At 47.7% G+C, this 21,294-nt stretch overlaps 8 non-coding genes across 8 annotated transcripts; all 8 read right to left on the reverse strand.

Moving 5' to 3' along the window:
- Window positions 1–191, reverse strand: LOC136604785 (U2 spliceosomal RNA). The gene has a single exon (XR_010789883.1). It is a non-coding gene; the product is annotated as a U2 spliceosomal RNA (small nuclear RNA).
- A 2,619-nt stretch (window positions 192–2,810) lies between these two features.
- LOC136604797 (U2 spliceosomal RNA) lies at window positions 2,811–3,001 on the reverse strand. Its single transcript, XR_010789894.1, has one exon. It is a non-coding gene; the product is annotated as a U2 spliceosomal RNA (small nuclear RNA).
- Window positions 3,002–5,623: 2,622 nt separating this feature from the next.
- LOC136604749 (U2 spliceosomal RNA) lies at window positions 5,624–5,814 on the reverse strand. The gene has a single exon (XR_010789851.1). It is a non-coding gene; the product is annotated as a U2 spliceosomal RNA (small nuclear RNA).
- Window positions 5,815–8,459: 2,645 nt separating this feature from the next.
- LOC136604751 (U2 spliceosomal RNA) lies at window positions 8,460–8,650 on the reverse strand. The gene has a single exon (XR_010789852.1). It is a non-coding gene; the product is annotated as a U2 spliceosomal RNA (small nuclear RNA).
- A 2,528-nt stretch (window positions 8,651–11,178) lies between these two features.
- Window positions 11,179–11,369, reverse strand: LOC136604752 (U2 spliceosomal RNA). Its single transcript, XR_010789853.1, has one exon. It is a non-coding gene; the product is annotated as a U2 spliceosomal RNA (small nuclear RNA).
- Window positions 11,370–13,975: 2,606 nt separating this feature from the next.
- LOC136604753 (U2 spliceosomal RNA) lies at window positions 13,976–14,166 on the reverse strand. The gene has a single exon (XR_010789854.1). It is a non-coding gene; the product is annotated as a U2 spliceosomal RNA (small nuclear RNA).
- Window positions 14,167–16,782: 2,616 nt separating this feature from the next.
- LOC136604754 (U2 spliceosomal RNA) lies at window positions 16,783–16,973 on the reverse strand. Its single transcript, XR_010789855.1, has one exon. It is a non-coding gene; the product is annotated as a U2 spliceosomal RNA (small nuclear RNA).
- A 2,623-nt stretch (window positions 16,974–19,596) lies between these two features.
- Window positions 19,597–19,787, reverse strand: LOC136604755 (U2 spliceosomal RNA). Its single transcript, XR_010789856.1, has one exon. It is a non-coding gene; the product is annotated as a U2 spliceosomal RNA (small nuclear RNA).
- Window positions 19,788–21,294: the final 1,507 nt, after the last annotated feature.

Raw genomic sequence — 21,294 nt, forward strand, 5'->3', positions numbered from 1 at the left:
AGGGGGTGCACCGGTCCTGGAGGTACTGCAATACCAGGTCAATGCGTGGAGTGGACAGAGCAAGCTCTTTTTCCAGCTCCCTGTTCTAAAAATCCATTTAATATATGGTCCCCAGATAGGGGACGTATCAGATATTAAACTGATAAGAACAGATACTACACTTGATCTTAGCCAAAAGGCCGAGAAGCGATAACCCGAAATGGGTTTCACCTGTAGCCCGGCCCGCCCAACTCCACTTCCAAGGCTTGAGGCAACACGCTCAGCCAGCACTCTGGGCGCACCCACAATGCACCCAGGCAGCTGGGAGAGCTATTAAAACTTTCCATAGCCCCGCCCCACGCCTTCTCAACCGCGCCCAGCCTCACACCCTCAGTCCTTCCTCTTGCACCGTGCTCACGCATCCTAGGCTTGCAGAGCCTGCTGCTGCTGCTACTGCAGGACTCGTCAGCTCCCTACAAAGGATGGTTAAGCCGGCGATGACACTAGAAGCAAGCACTAGTTTGTCTCTGAAGGTGCGTCGGTCGGTCGGTTGGAGGGATCTCTTCGGCCGGCCGCATTTCCAGTGGGGACGGATGGAAACTTTTAACCTAAAATAAGGGAAATTGGCTTCGGCCCCATAGGGCTTTATTGCCTTCCCCTGGGCCAGCATTAGTAGACCCTAGTAAGGAGAATATTAGAGCGGCATGGTCATCCGAAGAACTTAAAAACATACAGCAGGCCTTTTTTGCCCGCCCGCCATACATACATACATACATAACTACAGATTTTATATTTTTTTTTACATATATACATTATATATACACACACACACACACACACACACACACACACACAACACACACACACACACACACACACACACAATCTTAAATCTATCTTTAATCTATATCTACAAAATCTGTAATTTAGAAATAATCCATATCTATATTCTACATAATTAATAGATAGATAGATAGATAGATAGATAGATAGATAGATAGATAGACTCACTCACATACATGCATACATACATACATACTGTATGCAATTGAGCCAGGTGTTTGGAAGGCTGACGATGTCACTCCTTTGTGATGTCATCAATTTAGAAGCATTAATACCGGGCTTGGCAGCCATTTCAGTCAGTCTCTGCTGCAGCTGGGAGACGGGAGATGGTCTTTATTTCCACCAAGAAGCTGCAGAACTACCGGTAACTGCATCATTTTTATTTTATTCAATATAGGTTTTATTGGTTTCATGGAGGGGGGGAAACTTTTGCCTTATCTCAAAGCAATGTAAAATTAACTTTGACAATGAAACTTAATAAATCAATTTCGAGTTGAACTATATCATGTTTGTCTGTGATATTTTATAAGGTCTACAAACAGGGGAATGAGGGGAGGGTAAGGGGGGGGTAGGTATCTATGACACGGGAGAAAGAAAAAATAAAACAAAAAGGGGGGGGGGGGCGGGCTCCGGAATTGTTGTTTCTCTTTACGATTGTGGTTTAAACGTGTTACTCACATGTCCCTGTCTGTAACCACTTGGTAAATAGGGGTGAGCTCCGGGCATCTATCCATATCGCCCAGGTGTGATACAATTTATCATAGCCTGACGGCTCATCTGGAAGCCTCATTCTCTCCATACGCTCTATTTCGTGGATCATTGCTATTTTTAGTGGAGTGCATTTTTTATGCAGCACACAAGGGGGAGACAGCGGCCTACCAAAATCGAGTTGGCTGCTGCTGTGGCTTTCTTTTTTTAAAAAAAAGGTAGGTTCCGTTCTTCCATGGTGAGGAATAGGCAGGGAGGTTCGGTTTTTGCCAGCTGGGGAATGCTTATAGGCAAGGCCTTATCCCTGGTGGTGCATGTAACGTCAGACCACGTTTCAGCATTCAGTCAGTCAGTGGCTGACAAACGAGCTCCATGCAAGTTTACATTAAACAGACACATTTCTTTCTTTACTGTATTGACTGCGGTCTGTAATCGAGCGGTTGAACTGTTTCTGTGTCCATGCATTGAATAAAGCAATACATCCTTGTAAAGTAGGCGTCCGTTCGTTGGAGTTCTTTGCTCCCCGAGTGTTGCTCCATCTCTAAACGTTGGCCTGGATCTTCATGGACGAATACTGCCCATCCCACGTGGAGCGTGTATCTCAGCCCGCGTGGAGTGCTGCAGTCCAATGAGGTATTCCGTGCTACATAGCAAGCCTTGGGCCTGTGTGATTGGGGGTCCGCTGCTGTCTGTCCACTCTGAAGCGCGCATCCGGGGCCGGCCGCTTTTCGACTACCAGCGACTGCAGGTCACACACACAGGCTGGTTGGAATGGCCTAGCATTATCCTGATCCGGAGGTGTAACTTGAAGCTGCGGGGCCCCAGTACAAAGTCTGGAACTGGGCCCCCAAACTATAAAGCGTCATTGATAGCATTGGTTTACAATGTGGGGAAGAGAGACTTTATGGGCCCCCTAGGGCTCCGGGCCCCCTGCACATACACCCATGACCCGAATACGTGGAGCATACAGACGCAGGCTGCCAGGATACGCTGTGCCTGCCCGATGTTTCCAACTTGGCTATTAGCGCAGCGGTAGGTACGAACTATAGAGTGCGGCTGCCATATGAACTGGTGTGTGTGTGTGTGTGTGTTTTGCTTCCAGTTGTACCTGTGCTGTGCACACTCTGGCAGACGCAGCTGCTCAGTGGATACAATGTTGCGAGCAGACGGGCTGAGTGTCAATCAAAGTGCTTGGGTGGTAGCAGCAGCCGCCGCCACAGCTGCGCTGCACCTCTTGCTCGTCGGTTTTGTTTTTCTGCTTTTGGAAACTGCTGTAGGAAAGGGGGTGCACCGGTCCTGGAGGTACTGCAATACCAGGTCAATGCGTGGAGTGGACAGAGCAAGCTCTTTTTCCAGCTCCCTGTTCTAAAAATCCATTTAATATATGGTCCCCAGATAGGGGACGTATCAGATATTAAACTGATAAGAACAGATACTACACTTGATCTTAGCCAAAAGGCCGAGAAGCGATAACCCGAAATGGGTTTCACCTGTAGCCCGGCCCGCCCAACTCCACTTCCAAGGCTTGAGGCAACACGCTCAGCCAGCACTCTGGGCGCACCCACAATGCACCCAGGCAGCTGGGAGAGCTATTAAAACTTTCCATAGCCCCGCCCCACGCCTTCTCAACCGCGCCCAGCCTCACACCCTCAGTCCTTCCTCTTGCACCGTGCTCACAGCATCCTAGGCTTGCAGAGCCTGCTGCTGCTGCTACTGCAGGACTCGTCAGCTCCCTACAAAGGATGGTTAAGCCGGCGATGACACTAGAAGCAAGCACTAGTTTGTCTCTGAAGGTGCGTCGGTCGGTCGGTTGGAGGGATCTCTTCGGCCGGCCGCATTTCCAGTGGGGACGGATGGAAACTTTTAACCTAAAATAAGGGAAATTGGCTTCGGCCCCATAGGGCTTTATTGCCTTCCCCTGGGCCAGCATTAGTAGACCCTAGTAAGGAGAATATTAGAGCGGCATGGTCATCCGAAGAACTTAAAAACATACAGCAGGCCTTTTTTGCCCGCCCGCCATACATACATACATACATAACTACAGATTTTATATTTTTTTTTACATATATACATTATATATACACACACACACACACACACACACACACACACACACACACACACACACACACACACACACACACAATCTTAAATCTATCTTTAATCTATATCTACAAAATCTGTAATTTAGAAATAATCCATATCTATATTCTACATAATTAATAGATAGATAGATAGATAGATAGATAGATAGATAGATAGATAGACTCACTCACATACATGCATACATACATACATACTGTATGCAATTGAGCCAGGTGTTTGGAAGGCTGACGATGTCACTCCTTTGTGATGTCATCAATTTAGAAGCATTAATACCGGGCTTGGCAGCCATTTCAGTCAGTCTCTGCTGCAGCTGGGAGACGGGAGATGGTCTTTATTTCCACCAAGAAGCTGCAGAACTACCGGTAACTGCATCATTTTTATTTTATTCAATATAGGTTTTATTGGTTTCATGGAGGGGGGGAAACTTTTGCCTTATCTCAAAGCAATGTAAAATTAACTTTGACAATGAAACTTAATAAATCAATTTCGAGTTGAACTATATCATGTTTGTCTGTGATATTTTATAAGGTCTACAAACAGGGGAATGAGGGGAGGGTAAGGGGGGGGTAGGTATCTATGACACGGGAGAAAGAAAAAATAAAACAAAAAGGGGGGGGGGGGCGGGCTCCGGAATTGTTGTTTCTCTTTACGATTGTGGTTTAAACGTGTTACTCACATGTCCCTGTCTGTAACCACTTGGTAAATAGGGGTGAGCTCCGGGCATCTATCCATATCGCCCAGGTGTGATACAATTTATCATAGCCTGACGGCTCATCTGGAAGCCTCATTCTCTCCATACGCTCTATTTCGTGGATCATTGCTATTTTTAGTGGAGTGCATTTTTTATGCAGCACACAAGGGGGAGACAGCGGCCTACCAAAATCGAGTTGGCTGCTGCTGTGGCTTTCTTTTTTTAAAAAAAAGGTAGGTTCCGTTCTTCCATGGTGAGGAATAGGCAGGGAGGTTCGGTTTTTGCCAGCTGGGGAATGCTTATAGGCAAGGCCTTATCCCTGGTGGTGCATGTAACGTCAGACCACGTTTCAGCATTCAGTCAGTCAGTGGCTGACAAACGAGCTCCATGCAAGTTTACATTAAACAGACACATTTCTTTCTTTACTGTATTGACTGCGGTCTGTAATCGAGCGGTTGAACTGTTTCTGTGTCCATGCATTGAATAAAGCAATACATCCTTGTAAAGTAGGCGTCCGTTCGTTGGAGTTCTTTGCTCCCCGAGTGTTGCTCCATCTCTAAACGTTGGCCTGGATCTTCATGGACGAATACTGCCCATCCCACGTGGAGCGTGTATCTCAGCCCGCGTGGAGTGCTGCAGTCCAATGAGGTATTCCGTGCTACATAGCAAGCCTTGGGCCTGTGTGATTGGGGGTCCGCTGCTGTCTGTCCACTCTGAAGCGCGCATCCGGGGCCGGCCGCTTTTCGACTACCAGCGACTGCAGGTCACACACACAGGCTGGTTGGAATGGCCTAGCATTATCCTGATCCGGAGGTGTAACTTGAAGCTGCGGGGCCCCAGTACAAAGTCTGGAACTGGGCCCCCAAACTATAAAGCGTCATTGATAGCATTGGTTTACAATGTGGGGAAGAGAGACTTTATGGGCCCCCTAGGGCTCCGGGCCCCCTGCACATACACCCATGACCCGAATACGTGGAGCATACAGACGCAGGCTGCCAGGATACGCTGTGCCTGCCCGATGTTTCCAACTTGGCTATTAGCGCAGCGGTAGGTACGAACTATAGAGTGCGGCTGCCATATGAACTGGTGTGTGTGTGTGTGTGTGTTTTGCTTCCAAGTTGTACCTGTGCTGTGCACACTCTGGCAGACGCAGCTGCTCAGTGGATACAATGTTGCGAGCAGACGGGCTGAGTGTCAATCAAAGTGCTTGGGTGGTAGCAGCAGCCGCCGCCACAGCTGCGCTGCACCTCTTGCTCGTCGGTTTTGTTTTTCTGCTTTTGGAAACTGCTGTAGGAAAGGGGGTGCACCGGTCCTGGAGGTACTGCAATACCAGGTCAATGCGTGGAGTGGACAGAGCAAGCTCTTTTTCCAGCTCCCTGTTCTAAAAATCCATTTAATATATGGTCCCCAGATAGGGGACGTATCAGATATTAAACTGATAAGAACAGATACTACACTTGATCTTAGCCAAAAGGCCGAGAAGCGATAACCCGAAATGGGTTTCACCTGTAGCCCGGCCCGCCCAACTCCACTTCCAAGGCTTGAGGCAACACGCTCAGCCAGCACTCTGGGCGCACCCACAATGCACCCAGGCAGCTGGGAGAGCTATTAAAACTTTCCATAGCCCCGCCCCACGCCTTCTCAACCGCGCCCAGCCTCACACCCTCAGTCCTTCCTCTTGCACCGTGCTCACGCATCCTAGGCTTGCAGAGCCTGCTGCTGCTGCTACTGCAGGACTCGTCAGCTCCCTACAAAGGATGGTTAAGCCGGCGATGACACTAGAAGCAAGCACTAGTTTGTCTCTGAAGGTGCGTCGGTCGGTCGGTTGGAGGGATCTCTTCGGCCGGCCGCATTTCCAGTGGGGACGGATGGAAACTTTTAACCTAAAATAAGGGAAATTGGCTTCGGCCCCATAGGGCTTTATTGCCTTCCCCTGGGCCAGCATTAGTAGACCCTAGTAAGGAGAATATTAGAGCGGCATGGTCATCCGAAGAACTTAAAAACATACAGCAGGCCTTTTTTGCCCGCCCGCCATACATACATACATACATAACTACAGATTTTATATTTTTTTTTACATATATACATTATATATACACACACACACACACACACACACACACACACACACACACACACACACACACACACACACACACACAATCTTAAATCTATCTTTAATCTATATCTACAAAATCTGTAATTTAGAAATAATCCATATCTATATTCTACATAATTAATAAAGATAGATAGATAGATAGATAGATAGATAGATAGATAGATAGACTCACTCACATACATGCATACATACATACATACTGTATGCAATTGAGCCAGGTGTTTGGAAGGCTGACGATGTCACTCCTTTGTGATGTCATCAATTTAGAAGCATTAATACCGGGCTTGGCAGCCATTTCAGTCAGTCTCTGCTGCAGCTGGGAGACGGGAGATGGTCTTTATTTCCACCAAGAAGCTGCAGAACTACCGGTAACTGCATCATTTTTATTTTATTCAATATAGGTTTTATTGGTTTCATGGAGGGGGGGAAACTTTTGCCTTATCTCAAAGCAATGTAAAATTAACTTTGACAATGAAACTTAATAAATCAATTTCGAGTTGAACTATATCATGTTTGTCTGTGATATTTTATAAGGTCTACAAACAGGGGAATGAGGGGAGGGTAAGGGGGGGGTAGGTATCTATGACACGGGAGAAAGAAAAAATAAAACAAAAAGGGGGGGGGGGGCGGGCTCCGGAATTGTTGTTTCTCTTTACGATTGTGGTTTAAACGTGTTACTCACATGTCCCTGTCTGTAACCACTTGGTAAATAGGGGTGAGCTCCGGGCATCTATCCATATCGCCCAGGTGTGATACAATTTATCATAGCCTGACGGCTCATCTGGAAGCCTCATTCTCTCCATACGCTCTATTTCGTGGATCATTGCTATTTTTAGTGGAGTGCATTTTTTATGCAGCACACAAGGGGGAGACAGCGGCCTACCAAAATCGAGTTGGCTGCTGCTGTGGCTTTCTTTTTTTAAAAAAAAGGTAGGTTCCGTTCTTCCATGGTGAGGAATAGGCAGGGAGGTTCGGTTTTTGCCAGCTGGGGAATGCTTATAGGCAAGGCCTTATCCCTGGTGGTGCATGTAACGTCAGACCACGTTTCAGCATTCAGTCAGTCAGTGGCTGACAAACGAGCTCCATGCAAGTTTACATTAAACAGACACATTTCTTTCTTTACTGTATTGACTGCGGTCTGTAATCGAGCGGTTGAACTGTTTCTGTGTCCATGCATTGAATAAAGCAATACATCCTTGTAAAGTAGGCGTCCGTTCGTTGGAGTTCTTTGCTCCCCGAGTGTTGCTCCATCTCTAAACGTTGGCCTGGATCTTCATGGACGAATACTGCCCATCCCACGTGGAGCGTGTATCTCAGCCCGCGTGGAGTGCTGCAGTCCAATGAGGTATTCCGTGCTACATAGCAAGCCTTGGGCCTGTGTGATTGGGGGTCCGCTGCTGTCTGTCCACTCTGAAGCGCGCATCCGGGGCCGGCCGCTTTTCGACTAGCCGGCCGCTTTTCGACTACCAGCGACTGCAGGTCACACACACAGGCTGGTTGGAATGGCCTAGCATTATCCTGATCCGGAGGTGTAACTTGAAGCTGCGGGGCCCCAGTACAAAGTCTGGAACTGGGCCCCCAAACTATAAAGCGTCATTGATAGCATTGGTTTACAATGTGGGGAAGAGAGACTTTATGGGCCCCCTAGGGCTCCGGGCCCCCTGCACATACACCCATGACCCGAATACGTGGAGCATACAGACGCAGGCTGCCAGGATACGCTGTGCCTGCCCGATGTTTCCAACTTGGCTATTAGCGCAGCGGTAGGTACGAACTATAGAGTGCGGCTGCCATATGAACTGGTGTGTGTGTGTGTGTGTGTGTTTTGCTTCCAGTTGTACCTGTGCTGTGCACACTCTGGCAGACGCAGCTGCTCAGTGGATACAATGTTGCGAGCAGACGGGCTGAGTGTCAATCAAAGTGCTTGGGTGGTAGCAGCAGCCGCCGCCACAGCTGCGCTGCACCTCTTGCTCGTCGGTTTTGTTTTTCTGCTTTTGGAAACTGCTGTAGGAAAGGGGGTGCACCGGTCCTGGAGGTACTGCAATACCAGGTCAATGCGTGGAGTGGACAGAGCAAGCTCTTTTTCCAGCTCCCTGTTCTAAAAATCCATTTAATATATGGTCCCCAGATAGGGGACGTATCAGATATTAAACTGATAAGAACAGATACTACACTTGATCTTAGCCAAAAGGCCGAGAAGCGATAACCCGAAATGGGTTTCACCTGTAGCCCGGCCCGCCCAACTCCACTTCCAAGGCTTGAGGCAACACGCTCAGCCAGCACTCTGGGCGCACCCACAATGCACCCAGGCAGCTGGGAGAGCTATTAAAACTTTCCATAGCCCCGCCCCACGCCTTCTCAACCGCGCCCAGCCTCACACCCTCAGTCCTTCCTCTTGCACCGTGCTCACGCATCCTAGGCTTGCAGAGCCTGCTGCTGCTGCTACTGCAGGACTCGTCAGCTCCCTACAAAGGATGGTTAAGCCGGCGATGACACTAGAAGCAAGCACTAGTTTGTCTCTGAAAATAAGGGAAATTGGCTTCGGCCCCATAGGGCTTTATTGCCTTCCCCTGGGCCAGCATTAGTAGACCCTAGTAAGGAGAATATTAGAGCGGCATGGTCATCCGAAGAACTTAAAAACATACAGCAGGCCTTTTTTGCCCGCCCGCCATACATACATACATACATAACTACAGATTTTATATTTTTTTTTACATATATACATTATATATACACACACACACACACACACACACACACACACACACACACACACACACACACACAATCTTAAATCTATCTTTAATCTATATCTACAAAATCTGTAATTTAGAAATAATCCATATCTATATTCTACATAATTAATAAAGATAGATAGATAGATAGATAGATAGATAGATAGATAGACTCACTCACATACATGCATACATACATACATACTGTATGCAATTGAGCCAGGTGTTTGGAAGGCTGACGATGTCACTCCTTTGTGATGTCATCAATTTAGAAGCATTAATACCGGGCTTGGCAGCCATTTCAGTCAGTCTCTGCTGCAGCTGGGAGACGGGAGATGGTCTTTATTTCCACCAAGAAGCTGCAGAACTACCGGTAACTGCATCATTTTTATTTTATTCAATATAGGTTTTATTGGTTTCATGGAGGGGGGGAAACTTTTGCCTTATCTCAAAGCAATGTAAAATTAACTTTGACAATGAAACTTAATAAATCAATTTCGAGTTGAACTATATCATGTTTGTCTGTGATATTTTATAAGGTCTACAAACAGGGGAATGAGGGGAGGGTAAGGGGGGGGTAGGTATCTATGACACGGGAGAAAGAAAAAATAAAACAAAAAGGGGGGGGGGGGCGGGCTCCGGAATTGTTGTTTCTCTTTACGATTGTGGTTTAAACGTGTTACTCACATGTCCCTGTCTGTAACCACTTGGTAAATAGGGGTGAGCTCCGGGCATCTATCCATATCGCCCAGGTGTGATACAATTTATCATAGCCTGACGGCTCATCTGGAAGCCTCATTCTCTCCATACGCTCTATTTCGTGGATCATTGCTATTTTTAGTGGAGTGCATTTTTTATGCAGCACACAAGGGGGAGACAGCGGCCTACCAAAATCGAGTTGGCTGCTGCTGTGGCTTTCTTTTTTTTAAAAAAAGGTAGGTTCCGTTCTTCCATGGTGAGGAATAGGCAGGGAGGTTCGGTTTTTGCCAGCTGGGGAATGCTTATAGGCAAGGCCTTATCCCTGGTGGTGCATGTAACGTCAGACCACGTTTCAGCATTCAGTCAGTCAGTGGCTGACAAACGAGCTCCATGCAAGTTTACATTAAACAGACACATTTCTTTCTTTACTGTATTGACTGCGGTCTGTAATCGAGCGGTTGAACTGTTTCTGTGTCCATGCATTGAATAAAGCAATACATCCTTGTAAAGTAGGCGTCCGTTCGTTGGAGTTCTTTGCTCCCCGAGTGTTGCTCCATCTCTAAACGTTGGCCTGGATCTTCATGGACGAATACTGCCCATCCCACGTGGAGCGTGTATCTCAGCCCGCGTGGAGTGCTGCAGTCCAATGAGGTATTCCGTGCTACATAGCAAGCCTTGGGCCTGTGTGATTGGGGGTCCGCTGCTGTCTGTCCACTCTGAAGCGCGCATCCGGGGCCGGCCGCTTTTCGACTACCAGCGACTGCAGGTCACACACACAGGCTGGTTGGAATGGCCTAGCATTATCCTGATCCGGAGGTGTAACTTGAAGCTGCGGGGCCCCAGTACAAAGTCTGGAACTGGGCCCCCAAACTATAAAGCGTCATTGATAGCATTGGTTTACAATGTGGGGAAGAGAGACTTTATGGGCCCCCTAGGGCTCCGGGCCCCCTGCACATACACCCATGACCCGAATACGTGGAGCATACAGACGCAGGCTGCCAGGATACGCTGTGCCTGCCCGATGTTTCCAACTTGGCTATTAGCGCAGCGGTAGGTACGAACTATAGAGTGCGGCTGCCATATGAACTGGTGTGTGTGTGTGTGTGTGTTTTGCTTCCAGTTGTACCTGTGCTGTGCACACTCTGGCAGACGCAGCTGCTCAGTGGATACAATGTTGCGAGCAGACGGGCTGAGTGTCAATCAAAGTGCTTGGGTGGTAGCAGCAGCCGCCGCCACAGCTGCGCTGCACCTCTTGCTCGTCGGTTTTGTTTTTCTGCTTTTGGAAACTGCTGTAGGAAAGGGGGTGCACCGGTCCTGGAGGTACTGCAATACCAGGTCAATGCGTGGAGTGGACAGAGCAAGCTCTTTTTCCAGCTCCCTGTTCTAAAAATCCATTTAATATATGGTCCCCAGATAGGGGACGTATCAGATATTAAACTGATAAGAACAGATACTACACTTGATCTTAGCCAAAAGGCCGAGAAGCGATAACCCGAAATGGGTTTCACCTGTAGCCCGGCCCGCCCAACTCCACTTCCAAGGCTTGAGGCAACACGCTCAGCCAGCACTCTGGGCGCACCCACAATGCACCCAGGCAGCTGGGAGAGCTATTAAAACTTTCCATAGCCCCGCCCCACGCCTTCTCAACCGCGCCCAGCCTCACACCCTCAGTCCTTCCTCTTGCACCGTGCTCACGCATCCTAGGCTTGCAGAGCCTGCTGCTGCTGCTACTGCAGGACTCGTCAGCTCCCTACAAAGGATGGTTAAGCCGGCGATGACACTAGAAGCAAGCACTAGTTTGTCTCTGAAGGTGCGTCGGTCGGTCGGTTGGAGGGATCTCTTCGGCCGGCCGCATTTCCAGTGGGGACGGATGGAAACTTTTAACCTAAAATAAGGGAAATTGGCTTCGGCCCCATAGGGCTTTATTGCCTTCCCCTGGGCCAGCATTAGTAGACCCTAGTAAGGAGAATATTAGAGCGGCATGGTCATCCGAAGAACTTAAAAACATACAGCAGGCCTTTTTTGCCCGCCCGCCATACATACATACATACATAACTACAGATTTTATATTTTTTTTTACATATATACATTATATATACACACACACACACACACACACACACACACACACACACACACACACACACACACACACACAATCTTAAATCTATCTTTAATCTATATCTACAAAATCTGTAATTTAGAAATAATCCATATCTATATTCTACATAATTAATAAAGATAGATAGATAGATAGATAGATAGATAGACTCACTCACATACATGCATACATACATACATACTGTATGCAATTGAGCCAGGTGTTTGGAAGGCTGACGATGTCACTCCTTTGTGATGTCATCAATTTAGAAGCATTAATACCGGGCTTGGCAGCCATTTCAGTCAGTCTCTGCTGCAGCTGGGAGACGGGAGATGGTCTTTATTTCCACCAAGAAGCTGCAGAACTACCGGTAACTGCATCATTTTTATTTTATTCAATATAGGTTTTATTGGTTTCATGGAGGGGGGGAAACTTTTGCCTTATCTCAAAGCAATGTAAAATTAACTTTGACAATGAAACTTAATAAATCAATTTCGAGTTGAACTATATCATGTTTGTCTGTGATATTTTATAAGGTCTACAAACAGGGGAATGAGGGGAGGGTAAGGGGGGGGTAGGTATCTATGACACGGGAGAAAGAAAAAATAAAACAAAAAGGGGGGGGGGGGCGGGCTCCGGAATTGTTGTTTCTCTTTACGATTGTGGTTTAAACGTGTTACTCACATGTCCCTGTCTGTAACCACTTGGTAAATAGGGGTGAGCTCCGGGCATCTATCCATATCGCCCAGGTGTGATACAATTTATCATAGCCTGACGGCTCATCTGGAAGCCTCATTCTCTCCATACGCTCTATTTCGTGGATCATTGCTATTTTTAGTGGAGTGCATTTTTTATGCAGCACACAAGGGGGAGACAGCGGCCTACCAAAATCGAGTTGGCTGCTGCTGTGGCTTTCTTTTTTTAAAAAAAAGGTAGGTTCCGTTCTTCCATGGTGAGGAATAGGCAGGGAGGTTCGGTTTTTGCCAGCTGGGGAATGCTTATAGGCAAGGCCTTATCCCTGGTGGTGCATGTAACGTCAGACCACGTTTCAGCATTCAGTCAGTCAGTGGCTGACAAACGAGCTCCATGCAAGTTTACATTAAACAGACACATTTCTTTCTTTACTGTATTGACTGCGGTCTGTAATCGAGCGGTTGAACTGTTTCTGTGTCCATGCATTGAATAAAGCAATACATCCTTGTAAAGTAGGCGTCCGTTCGTTGGAGTTCTTTGCTCCCCGAGTGTTGCTCCATCTCTAAACGTTGGCCTGGATCTTCATGGACGAATACTGCCCATCCCACGTGGAGCGTGTATCTCAGCCCGCGTGGAGTGCTGCAGTCCAATGAGGTATTCCGTGCTACATAGCAAGCCTTGGGCCTGTGTGATTGGGGGTCCGCTGCTGTCTGTCCACTCTGAAGCGCGCATCCGGGGCCGGCCGCTTTTCGACTACCAGCGACTGCAGGTCACACACACAGGCTGGTTGGAATGGCCTAGCATTATCCTGATCCGGAGGTGTAACTTGAAGCTGCGGGGCCCCAGTACAAAGTCTGGAACTGGGCCCCCAAACTATAAAGCGTCATTGATAGCATTGGTTTACAATGTGGGGAAGAGAGACTTTATGGGCCCCCTAGGGCTCCGGGCCCCCTGCACATACACCCATGACCCGAATACGTGGAGCATACAGACGCAGGCTGCCAGGATACGCTGTGCCTGCCCGATGTTTCCAACTTGGCTATTAGCGCAGCGGTAGGTACGAACTATAGAGTGCGGCTGCCATATGAACTGGTGTGTGTGTGTGTGTGTGTTTTGCTTCCAGTTGTACCTGTGCTGTGCACACTCTGGCAGACGCAGCTGCTCAGTGGATACAATGTTGCGAGCAGACGGGCTGAGTGTCAATCAAAGTGCTTGGGTGGTAGCAGCAGCCGCCGCCACAGCTGCGCTGCACCTCTTGCTCGTCGGTTTTGTTTTTCTGCTTTTGGAAACTGCTGTAGGAAAGGGGGTGCACCGGTCCTGGAGGTACTGCAATACCAGGTCAATGCGTGGAGTGGACAGAGCAAGCTCTTTTTCCAGCTCCCTGTTCTAAAAATCCATTTAATATATGGTCCCCAGATAGGGGACGTATCAGATATTAAACTGATAAGAACAGATACTACACTTGATCTTAGCCAAAAGGCCGAGAAGCGATAACCCGAAATGGGTTTCACCTGTAGCCCGGCCCGCCCAACTCCACTTCCAAGGCTTGAGGCAACACGCTCAGCCAGCACTCTGGGCGCACCCACAATGCACCCAGGCAGCTGGGAGAGCTATTAAAACTTTCCATAGCCCCGCCCCACGCCTTCTCAACCGCGCCCAGCCTCACACCCTCAGTCCTTCCTCTTGCACCGTGCTCACGCATCCTAGGCTTGCAGAGCCTGCTGCTGCTGCTACTGCAGGACTCGTCAGCTCCCTACAAAGGATGGTTAAGCCGGCGATGACACTAGAAGCAAGCACTAGTTTGTCTCTGAAGGTGCGTCGGTCGGTCGGTTGGAGGGATCTCTTCGGCCGGCCGCATTTCCAGTGGGGACGGATGGAAACTTTTAACCTAAAATAAGGGAAATTGGCTTCGGCCCCATAGGGCTTTATTGCCTTCCCCTGGGCCAGCATTAGTAGACCCTAGTAAGGAGAATATTAGAGCGGCATGGTCATCCGAAGAACTTAAAAACATACAGCAGGCCTTTTTTGCCCGCCCGCCATACATACATACATACATAACTACAGATTTTATATTTTTTTTTACATATATACATTATATATACACACACACACACACACACACACACACACACACACACACACACACACACACACACACACAATCTTAAATCTATCTTTAATCTATATCTACAAAATCTGTAATTTAGAAATAATCCATATCTATATTCTACATAATTAATAGATAGATAGATAGATAGATAGATAGATAGATAGATAGATAGACTCACTCACATACATGCATACATACATACATACTGTATGCAATTGAGCCAGGTGTTTGGAAGGCTGACGATGTCACTCCTTTGTGATGTCATCAATTTAGAAGCATTAATACCGGGCTTGGCAGCCATTTCAGTCAGTCTCTGCTGCAGCTGGGAGACGGGAGATGGTCTTTATTTCCACCAAGAAGCTGCAGAACTACCGGTAACTGCATCATTTTTATTTTATTCAATATAGGTTTTATTGGTTTCATGGAGGGGGGGAAACTTTTGCCTTATCTCAAAGCAATGTAAAATTAACTTTGACAATGAAACTTAATAAATCAATTTCGAGTTGAACTATATCATGTTTGTCTGTGATATTTTATAAGGTCTACAAACAGGGGAATGAGGGGAGGGTAAGGGGGGGGTAGGTATCTATGACACGGGAGAAAGAAAAAATAAAACAAAAAGGGGGGGGGGGGCGGGCTCCGGAATTGTTGTTTCTCTTTACGATTGTGGTTTAAACGTGTTACTCACATGTCCCTGTCTGTAACCACTTGGTAAATAGGGGTGAGCTCCGGGCATCTATCCATATCGCCCAGGTGTGATACAATTTATCATAGCCTGACGGCTCATCTGGAAGCCTCATTCTCTCCATACGCTCTATTTCGTGGATCATTGCTATTTTTAGTGGAGTGCATTTTTTATGCAGCACACAAGGGGGAGACAGCGGCCTACCAAAATCGAGTTGGCTGCTGCTGTGGCTTTCTTTTTTTAAAAAAAAGGTAGGTTCCGTTCTTCCATGGTGAGGAATAGGCAGGGAGGTTCGGTTTTTGCCAGCTGGGGAATGCTTATAGGCAAGGCCTTATCCCTGGTGGTGCATGTAACGTCAGACCACGTTTCAGCATTCAGTCAGTCAGTGGCTGACAAACGAGCTCCATGCAAGTTTACATTAAACAGACACATTTCTTTCTTTACTGTATTGACTGCGGTCTGTAATCGAGCGGTTGAACTGTTTCTGTGTCCATGCATTGAATAAAGCAATACATCCTTGTAAAGTAGGCGTCCGTTCGTTGGAGTTCTTTGCTCCCCGAGTGTTGCTCCATCTCTAAACGTTGGCCTGGATCTTCATGGACGAATACTGCCCATCCCACGTGGAGCGTGTATCTCAGCCCGCGTGGAGTGCTGCAGTCCAATGAGGTATTCCGTGCTACATAGCAAGCCTTGGGCCTGTGTGATTGGGGGTCCGCTGCTGTCTGTCCACTCTGAAGCGCGCATCCGGGGCCGGCCGCTTTTCGACTACCAGCGACTGCAGGTCACACACACAGGCTGGTTGGAATGGCCTAGCATTATCCTGATCCGGAGGTGTAACTTGAAGCTGCGGGGCCCCAGTACAAAGTCTGGAACTGGGCCCCCAAACTATAAAGCGTCATTGATAGCATTGGTTTACAATGTGGGGAAGAGAGACTTTATGGGCCCCCTAGGGCTCCGGGCCCCCTGCACATACACCCATGACCCGAATACGTGGAGCATACAGACGCAGGCTGCCAGGATACGCTGTGCCTGCCCGATGTTTCCAACTTGGCTATTAGCGCAGCGGTAGGTACGAACTATAGAGTGCGGCTGCCATATGAACTGGTGTGTGTGTGTGTGTGTGTTTTGCTTCCAGTTGTACCTGTGCTGTGCACACTCTGGCAGACGCAGCTGCTCAGTGGATACAATGTTGCGAGCAGACGGGCTGAGTGTCAATCAAAGTGCTTGGGTGGTAGCAGCAGCCGCCGCCACAGCTGCGCTGCACCTCTTGCTCGTCGGTTTTGTTTTTCTGCTTTTGGAAACTGCTGTAGGAAAGGGGGTGCACCGGTCCTGGAGGTACTGCAATACCAGGTCAATGCGTGGAGTGGACAGAGCAAGCTCTTTTTCCAGCTCCCTGTTCTAAAAATCCATTTAATATATGGTCCCCAGATAGGGGACGTATCAGATATTAAACTGATAAGAACAGATACTACACTTGATCTTAGCCAAAAGGCCGAGAAGCGATAACCCGAAATGGGTTTCACCTGTAGCCCGGCCCGCCCAACTCCACTTCCAAGGCTTGAGGCAACACGCTCAGCCAGCACTCTGGGCGCACCCACAATGCACCCAGGCAGCTGGGAGAGCTATTAAAACTTTCCATAGCCCCGCCCCACGCCTTCTCAACCGCGCCCAGCCTCACACCCTCAGTCCTTCCTCTTGCACCGTGCTCACGCATCCTAGGCTTGCAGAGCCTGCTGCTGCTGCTACTGCAGGACTCGTCAGCTCCCTACAAAGGATGGTTAAGCCGGCGATGACACTAGAAGCAAGCACTAGTTTGTCTCTGAAGGTGCGTCGGTCGGTCGGTTGGAGGGATCTCTTCGGCCGGCCGCATTTCCAGTGGGGACGGATGGAAACTTTTAACCTAAAATAAGGGAAATTGGCTTCGGCCCCATAGGGCTTTATTGCCTTCCCCTGGGCCAGCATTAGTAGACCCTAGTAAGGAGAATATTAGAGCGGCATGGTCATCCGAAGAACTTAAAAACATACAGCAGGCCTTTTTTGCCCGCCCGCCATACATACATACATACATAACTACAGATTTTATATTTTTTTTTACATATATACATTATATATACACACACACACACACACACACACACACACACACACACACACACACACACACACACACACAATCTTAAATCTATCTTTAATCTATATCTACAAAATCTGTAATTTAGAAATAATCCATATCTATATTCTACATAATTAATAATAGATAGATAGATAGATAGATAGATAGATAGATAGATAGACTCACTCACATACATGCATACATACATACATACTGTATGCAATTGAGCCAGGTGTTTGGAAGGCTGACGATGTCACTCCTTTGTGATGTCATCAATTTAGAAGCATTAATACCGGGCTTGGCAGCCATTTCAGTCAGTCTCTGCTGCAGCTGGGAGACGGGAGATGGTCTTTATTTCCACCAAGAAGCTGCAGAACTACCGGTAACTGCATCATTTTTATTTTATTCAATATAGGTTTTATTGGTTTCATGGAGGGGGGGAAACTTTTGCCTTATCTCAAAGCAATGTAAAATTAACTTTGACAATGAAACTTAATAAATCAATTTCGAGTTGAACTATATCATGTTTGTCTGTGATATTTTATAAGGTCTACAAACAGGGGAATGAGGGGAGGGTAAGGGGGGGGTAGGTATCTATGACACGGGAGAAAGAAAAAATAAAACAAAAAGGGGGGGGGGGGCGGGCTCCGGAATTGTTGTTTCTCTTTACGATTGTGGTTTAAACGTGTTACTCACATGTCCCTGTCTGTAACCACTTGGTAAATAGGGGTGAGCTCCGGGCATCTATCCATATCGCCCAGGTGTGATACAATTTATCATAGCCTGACGGCTCATCTGGAAGCCTCATTCTCTCCATACGCTCTATTTCGTGGATCATTGCTATTTTTAGTGGAGTGCATTTTTTATGCAGCACACAAGGGGGAGACAGCGGCCTACCAAAATCGAGTTGGCTGCTGCTGTGGCTTTCTTTTTTTAAAAAAAAGGTAGGTTCCGTTCTTCCATGGTGAGGAATAGGCAGGGAGGTTCGGTTTTTGCCAGCTGGGGAATGCTTATAGGCAAGGCCTTATCCCTGGTGGTGCATGTAACGTCAGACCACGTTTCAGCATTCAGTCAGTCAGTGGCTGACAAACGAGCTCCATGCAAGTTTACATTAAACAGACACATTTCTTTCTTTACTGTATTGACTGCGGTCTGTAATCGAGCGGTTGAACTGTTTCTGTGTCCATGCATTGAATAAAGCAATACATCCTTGTAAAGTAGGCGTCCGTTCGTTGGAGTTCTTTGCTCCCCGAGTGTTGCTCCATCTCTAAACGTTGGCCTGGATCTTCATGGACGAATACTGCCCATCCCACGTGGAGCGTGTATCTCAGCCCGCGTGGAGTGCTGCAGTCCAATGAGGTATTCCGTGCTACATAGCAAGCCTTGGGCCTGTGTGATTGGGGGTCCGCTGCTGTCTGTCCACTCTGAAGCGCGCATCCGGGGCCGGCCGCTTTTCGACTACCAGCGACTGCAGGTCACACACACAGGCTGGTTGGAATGGCCTAGCATTATCCTGATCCGGAGGTGTAACTTGAAGCTGCGGGGCCCCAGGGCCCCAGTACAAAGTCTGGAACTGGGCCCCCAAACTATAAAGCGTCATTGATAGCATTGGTTTACAATGTGGGGAAGAGAGACTTTATGGGCCCCCTAGGGCTCCGGGCCCCCTGCACATACACCCATGACCCGAATACGTGGAGCATACAGACGCAGGCTGCCAGGATACGCTGTGCCTGCCCGATGTTTCCAACTTGGCTATTAGCGCAGCGGTAGGTACGAACTATAGAGTGCGGCTGCCATATGAACTGGTGTGTGTGTGTGTGTGTGTTTTGCTTCCAGTTGTACCTGTGCTGTGCACACTCTGGCAGACGCAGCTGCTCAGTGGATACAATGTTGCGAGCAGACGGGCTGAGTGTCAATCAAAGTGCTTGGGTGGTAGCAGCAGCCGCCGCCACAGCTGCGCTGCACCTCTTGCTCGTCGGTTTTGTTTTTCTGCTTTTGGAAACTGCTGTAGGAAAGGGGGTGCACCGGTCCTGGAGGTACTGCAATACCAGGTCAATGCGTGGAGTGGACAGAGCAAGCTCTTTTTCCAGCTCCCTGTTCTAAAAATCCATTTAATATATGGTCCCCAGATAGGGGACGTATCAGATATTAAACTGATAAGAACAGATACTACACTTGATCTTAGCCAAAAGGCCGAGAAGCGATAACCCGAAATGGGTTTCACCTGTAGCCCGGCCCGCCCAACTCCACTTCCAAGGCTTGAGGCAACACGCTCAGCCAGCACTCTGGGCGCACCCACAATGCACCCAGGCAGCTGGGAGAGCTATTAAAACTTTCCATAGCCCCGCCCCACGCCTTCTCAACCGCGCCCAGCCTCACACCCTCAGTCCTTCCTCTTGCACCGTGCTCACGCATCCTAGGCTTGCAGAGCCTGCTGCTGCTGCTACTGCAGGACTCGTCAGCTCCCTACAAAGGATGGTTAAGCCGGCGATGACACTAGAAGCAAGCACTAGTTTGTCTCTGAAGGTGCGTCGGTCGGTCGGTTGGAGGGATCTCTTCGGCCGGCCGCATTTCCAGTGGGGACGGATGGAAACTTTTAACCTAAAATAAGGGAAATTGGCTTCGGCCCCATAGGGCTTTATTGCCTTCCCCTGGGCCAGCATTAGTAGACCCTAGTAAGGAGAATATTAGAGCGGCATGGTCATCCGAAGAACTTAAAAACATACAGCAGGCCTTTTTTGCCCGCCCGCCATACATACATACATACATAACTACAGATTTTATATTTTTTTTTACATATATACATTATATATACACACACACACACACACACACACACACACACACACACACACACACACACACACACACACACAATCTTAAATCTATCTTTAATCTATATCTACAAAATCTGTAATTTAGAAATAATCCATATCTATATTCTACATAATTAATAATAGATAGATAGATAGATAGATAGATAGATAGATAGATAGACTCACTCACATACATGCATACATACATACATACTGTATGCAATTGAGCCAGGTGTTTGGAAGGCTGACGATGTCACTCCTTTGTGATGTCATCAATTTAGAAGCATTAATACCGGGCTTGGCAGCCATTTCAGTCAGTCTCTGCTGCAGCTGGGAGACGGGAGATGGTCTTTATTTCCACCAAGAAGCTGCAGAACTACCGGTAACTGCATCATTTTTATTTTATTCAATATAGGTTTTATTGGTTTCATGGAGGGGGGGAAACTTTTGCCTTATCTCAAAGCAATGTAAAATTAACTTTGACAATGAAACTTAATAAATCAATTTCGAGTTGAACTATATCATGTTTGTCTGTGATATTTTATAAGGTCTACAAACAGGGGAATGAGGGGAGGGTAAGGGGGGGGTAGGTATCTATGACACGGGAGAAAGAAAAAATAAAACAAAAAGGGGGGGGGGGGCGGGCTCCGGAATTGTTGTTTCTCTTTACGATTGTGGTTTAAACGTGTTACTCACATGTCCCTGTCTGTAACCACTTGGTAAATAGGGGTGAGCTCCGGGCATCTATCCATATCGCCCAGGTGTGATACAATTTATCATAGCCTGACGGCTCATCTGGAAGCCTCATTCTCTCCATACGCTCTATTTCGTGGATCATTGCTATTTTTAGTGGAGTGCATTTTTTATGCAGCACACAAGGGGGAGACAGCGGCCTA

The sequence above is a fragment of the Eleutherodactylus coqui genome, unplaced genomic scaffold, assembly GCF_035609145.1.
Source record: "Eleutherodactylus coqui strain aEleCoq1 unplaced genomic scaffold, aEleCoq1.hap1 HAP1_SCAFFOLD_284, whole genome shotgun sequence".
NCBI lineage: Eukaryota > Metazoa > Chordata > Amphibia > Anura > Eleutherodactylidae > Eleutherodactylus > Eleutherodactylus coqui.